Source organism: Cajanus cajan, chromosome 7 (assembly GCF_000230855.2).
Source record: "Cajanus cajan strain Asha chromosome 7, NIPB_CcT2T_4, whole genome shotgun sequence".
Taxonomy (NCBI): Eukaryota; Viridiplantae; Streptophyta; class Magnoliopsida; order Fabales; family Fabaceae; genus Cajanus; species Cajanus cajan.
Genome location: NC_138523.1, coordinates 55,832,130 through 55,838,209, shown reverse-complemented (window position 1 = coordinate 55,838,209; position 6,080 = coordinate 55,832,130). Strand labels below are relative to the sequence as shown.

The 6,080-nt window shown below is 28.8% G+C and overlaps 1 pseudogene across 1 annotated transcript; it reads right to left on the bottom strand.

Annotated features, from left to right (window-relative positions):
- Window positions 1-755: 755 nt before the first annotated feature.
- LOC109795076 (cysteine-rich receptor-like protein kinase 19) lies at window positions 756-4,822 on the bottom strand (annotated as a pseudogene). The gene is made up of 7 exons (XR_014428011.1): window positions 3,858-4,822; window positions 2,328-2,465; window positions 2,092-2,213; window positions 1,811-2,021; window positions 1,459-1,693; window positions 1,214-1,367; window positions 756-1,086 (listed from the first exon to the last, which is right to left on the bottom strand). The product of XR_014428011.1 is annotated as a cysteine-rich receptor-like protein kinase 19 (transcript).
- Window positions 4,823-6,080: the final 1,258 nt, after the last annotated feature.

The following is a 6,080-nucleotide window of genomic DNA, read 5'->3' as shown; positions in this document are numbered from 1 at the left end:
TGTCTTGCTCGATTAATCTTCTAAGATCGTCTCGGTTCGGCCCCACGGTGGGCGCCAAATGTACCTGTCTGAAGGGCACACTAAGTCTTCTAGTAGTCCGAAGGCCGAACGAGACTCCCGACCCAGTAATCCGATACGCTGAAGAGGGGGTTGGTACCTGCAAAAGGCACTCTAACGCTCAAGTCAGGACAAGCTCGAATCCCTAGGATAATTAATGAACAGTGACGTTACCTTTTGTCCTGAGCTATTTATACTGTCATTTATGGGCCCGGACCCCATGGGCCTCGCAGCATACTTACCGTATTAGGTAATACACCCTAATCAACTAATTAACCCCTAATTACTTGATTAAAGGTAATAAGTGACGATAGGCCGATCCAGGTGGCCGATTGGCATTCGGCTGCCTGGTTCTGCCATTCAATGGCCGACAGGGTGGTGGCCGACCTCCCTACCCGTACAGTAACAACTCTATCCTTTGTGTGAAAAAAAAGTAGTAACCTTTGTTTAATTTAATTTGTGAAAGGATAATAAAGGAATTTAATTAAAATAACAAAGGCTGTGAAAATGAATCCATAAATTATTGAGATAAACGTCATTATCAAACCACTTTTGATCAAAGACGTTTTTCTACTATAAGTTAGTGATTTGAATTTGTCAAACAAAACTTAGTTTTTTTTTTCTTCTTCTTCTATTTTTCTTTTGTAAAATGAAAATAACTATGTGAAAGTTTATTCAACATTAGAAACACAAGAAACTAACAAAAATGATATTAAACATGGAATTAACTTATTATCGAGCATAATATGTACTTATAGACATCTCATTAATAGAAAAATGTTGTGTAGTCATTTTTTGATCTCTCTTTTCTGACCAGAAAAATGCCGGTTCTTGTGGAGATGGCAAATCAAGTATGCGTCCATCAAGATATGAGATAATTTCTGTCATTGTGGGTCTATTATTTTTATTTTCTTGAACACATAATAAACCAATTTGAATACATTTGATGACTTCAATTTTTGAATAATTTTCTTTTAAAACAGGGTCCAATATGCTTAACGGTGTTTGATTCTTCCATTGTCTCCATACCTGCAATAGTTTATGAAATATGATTAAATATTTAATTTATTTTTTCTTTTTAGCATTCAAATCAATTTAATGTGATTTACATTTATAAGTATGAAATTTAATAAATAATGCTAATTATTATACTTACATAGTTTATGAGACTGTCTGAAGTATATTGTGATTTATGAGAACTTATATTTTTTTTTCCCGAAATAATCTCTAGAACCATAACTCCAAAGCTAAAAACATCTGACTTTTCAGAAAATTGTCCAAGCATTGCATACTCTGGAGGCATATAACCACTGTATAAAAAAGTTTATACAAATTAGCTTAGATATATAATGCACAAAAGTGACAAGGAAAGATCCTTAATTGTAAAAATTTGAAACTTACTATGTTCCAACTATTCGTCTGGTTTTTCCACGATCTTGATCTATTTCAATAATTCTAGCCATACCAAAATCTGATATTTTAGGATTCATGTTTTCATCTAATAGAATATTACTAGGTTTGAGATCACGATGTATAACTTTAAGTCGAGAATGTTCATGCAAATAAATAACTCCTTGAACAATTCCTTCTATAATCTTATAGCGCTCAGACCAACTTAACTTCCTTTGTCGAGTATCTACAATCATAATTTATTAAATGAATGATAAAAGTAAGTGAAACATTTTTGTAAAGTTGAAGATATAATGTATTGAAAATCATGCAAAATTTAAGAGGTTTAAGTTAAGAATCAAACCGAATAAGAAGTTGTCAAGGCTTCCATTAGGCATGTATTTGTATATAAGAATCTTCTCTTGCTCTTCTAGGCAAAAACCTATTAACTCCACAAGGTTTCTATGTTGTAACTTGGCTATCAATAAAATCTCATTTTTGAATTCAACCAAACCTTGTCGAGAACTTATTGAAAGACTTTTAACAGCTATATGTTGTCCACAAGGAAGAATACCCTAAAAATATAAATCATTATTAAAATGAAAAACATAATCATAAATAAAGAAGTTTATGTTATTTTCTCACCTTGTAAACTTCTCCAAATCCACCTTTGCCAATCATATTTTCATGTGAAAAGTTATTTGTTGCTACTTGAATTATAGCCAAATCAATTCGTAGCGCCTCTAGGTTGACGCTTTCATGACCAACTAAACAAATATATTTTCAAATTGTTAATTTAAGTTTGCAAACTCTTCTAGAGCTTATAAATGCATAATAGTAAATTAAAGTTTAGTTATTTTTGTTGGAATAGCAATACGTACAGTTTTCCCTAAGAAGAATCTTATAATTGCTCTTTCTTGCTTTTCTCCGTATGAAATGAAATAGAAAAGAGCTTAGCATCACCAAAACAAGGACGATGACAACTATAATAATTGCTCGTAGCAAACTCTTTTTATTTCCTACACAAGAAATTAGCAGATTATTCAAGTGCATATAATATCCCTAAAAAAATTGTGATATAGTGATATATATTATGTAGTGACATATACATATTTGTTATTAAAAAAAATTTCTATAAATATAATATATATATTAGTATATTGTTAAAAAGTATATAAATATATAATATAATGTATAATATATATTATTAAATTATATTTAAAATTAATACTAAAATTGTATGTAATTATATGTCAAATAATTAATTTATATTTATTTATGTTATATTTATAATAATATATGTAACATTTTTTATAATACAAATGTTAGAGTCATGGTATCAATTATTATCTAAATTATATTCTAAAAAATGCATTTTCTCCGAGCCCTAATATAGGCTAAGTTATAAGGTCATATATGCTGTTTCTCTCACCTATTTACATCATATATGATTTTTTTTAGCGTAGCACTTTTAATTAATTTCAGTGTGAAAGGAATCACATTGACAAGAATAGGTTTCCAATAGTCAATGGTTATTGGATAAAAAAAATAAAAGAAGAAAATGATTTTTTCCTTTTAATTTATTATTTAAAAAAAATAAGAGAAAGAAAATAATATATAATAGATATATAGCAAATAAATGAATTAAGATTTATATTTTCATTCAAATGGATTTGCTATATATCCTGAAGAATATGAACATATACCTCATTTTTTTCCGTTGTTTGGGTGAGAAAAAAAAAAGAAAAAGAAATAAAAGAAGAGATAGAAAGTAATAGATGATGATATGATGAAAAATAACATAAAAAGTTGGATAATAATAATAATAATAATAATAATAATAATAATAATATTTTCAATCCATTGAGGAGGGAGAAGAATTTAATTTATGAAAATATTTTATCCTTTTAAAAAAATTAAAATAAATATTCAAATCCTCTCACGCAGACGAAAAATCAGTCCTCCATAGTTATATGCATTATATTACCTTACTCTTAACATTTTTTTAACAAATTAGTCTTATAATTTCTTTAGATATGTTGTTACTAAATCAATCATTATATTCAAGGATAATTTATTCAGTGACCGAATCATTTATTCAAATATTTCTTGACACTAATTTAATTCTTTGTAAACACGAATATAATACAGTAATATTTTAAATCTTTAAAGTACTATCTAGAATTAAAAAAAAAATATAATAATTTAAATATATACATATTTAATTTAAAATATTTAAAACAGAAAAAAGTTGTTTAAAAGACTAAGCTAGGAAGCACTTAAATTGAATGGACGAAAATGAGTGTTGTTTTCTTATCCTAATTATGCTGGTTGCTGACCAAAGCACATGAGCATGACAAAGAATACGACTATGAATTAATTAATCAGGGAGCTTGACCAGAGAACTTTACCTGAAGGTTCTGGTGGTGGGGATTGTCTGTGTACGAAATAAGAAACATCTCTGTAGAAATGTCTTAACCCAAACATCAAAGTGCAGCTGGGATATAGAACCATTCCACCTATCCTTCCGAGACAACACAAAGGAATATCTTTCATAATATCACCCAAACACTTACTGCAATCTTCGCTTGATAGATCCGGCGTGCACTGAACTAGGGTGTACACTCTCTCAGACCCACGCAAGGTAGCGTTTTTTGTTACAAATTTCTTGGTGCCCTCGGGACCAGCATTCGCAGCCTCACCCACTGCATCACTCAGCGTTTTGGATAACAACCAGAACCCATAGCTTCCTTCTTCCTTTGTTGAGTTCGTTACGTACGTTATAATCATTGAACCTGAACCTGGGCCATTCGTCCAAAGTGGAGAAAAAACAACGGTTGGAATAACGAACCAAACATTCGTGGTACCATATTAATGCCTCTTTGGAGTGGGGACACACCGTGGCTATTTGTTTGGTTGCAGTTGTAATGCATTCTTGGCACGTGTGGTTTGTGACATCGCCACGGCACATGAAGGAGCCATAGATGGTTTGGTCTCCATCACCAGATGTGGTGTTGTAGAATTGTGTGGTGATTGCATGGGAAGATAGGGATGTGAGAAGGGTTTGGAGGTTGGATTGGTAGGTGCTGTTTGGAGTGAAGGTTTTGTTGCTTGAACAACTGTGATTGAGGTAGTGAACATCACTGGCTTCGGTTATGGAAAAATTAAAGAAGCAGAAAAAGAAATGGATGAATATGTATACGAGCAACGACATGACCAAGTGATCAGCCACTGGTGGCAGAGGAAGTTGAATGCTTCAATGTACACAAGAAGACAAGACTTCAGGCCATTCAGGTATTGAGGAAGGAAGAAAACTTGGTTACGACTAAAGGTTTTCCAGTCCAACAAGAAATTCAAAAGTATAAAAGTAGGTTAGTACTTTAGTTCGAAAACATAACCTATAATTTGACTTGTCAACGGTACGCATATATGTTATGATTCATTTTTTTAAACCGATTATTTTTAACTTTTTTTCTCGAATTATATGAAACAAAAATATTGTTTTGACACCCAAGTACTGCATGACACCTAGAGAGATATAAAAGTGAGAAAAATATAAATATAACATGTAATATGATATGATAGGAAGAAAAAAAAAGAGAAAAACATGTGATTTTTAAGTATATGTAATGTATGAAGCGTTTAAAAATCATTGTGTTACTAGTTTATTTTAGTGAGTAAATATAAAATTAAAAATAATTAATATAGCAATAAATATTGGATAATGAAAGGATTAATTCTTGCTAATGTGAAATATTTCTTCTGGTTCTTTGTATAAGAAATAAACGGTTACATATTTTTTTTTTGTCTTAATTATACAAAATATGTAATTATTTTAAGATTTATTAATTATTAATTTTTTTATACCCTTACACAATTTATTGATGCATTAACAATACAAGTTATATTTATTGATGAAAAAAGTTATCTCTAGAATTAGGTATAGTGTTATTTAATGTTACCTCTATTTAAGCAAATCAATCTAAAAGGTATTTTTGGAATGAAATCTAATTCTATAAGATTATTAATACAAACTAATTATTTTAATTATTTTTATTAGTTTTGATGATTTTATTATTTGTTTCTTATATAAAGGATGGAAAGAAGTATCTATCAAGAAATTAATCTGTATTTAGTATTCTATAACAATTTGGCAACGTATTGGTGGCACTTATTACATTAATTCTACTGGTAATCGATGTATAAAGTTTTCATATTTTTTATTATTTATAGTTAGAAAGTTGAGTTTAATTTAATTTTTTAAAATTTAATTAATTAAAGATGAGTTTAATTTAACTTTTGAATACTTTTATTCTAAAACTATTTTTTTTTATTAAAATGGAAAGTTATTTAAATGATAATAATTCAAAGTAATTTTAAATATGAAATTAATAAAACTGGTATGATTTTTTTAATACAATATATAAAAGTTATTTATTGGTTATATTTTTAGTTGTATTTGAGTGGATAACATTATTATCAACAATAAAAATGATGATACTATTATAAATTAAATTAAAAAATAAAATGTTTTCATAACAATATTAATAATTAAATAACAAAATAGATAAAGAAAAATAACAATTATGTATTCTCTGAATTCAAGAATCGAAAAGGAAGGTAGTAAATAATAA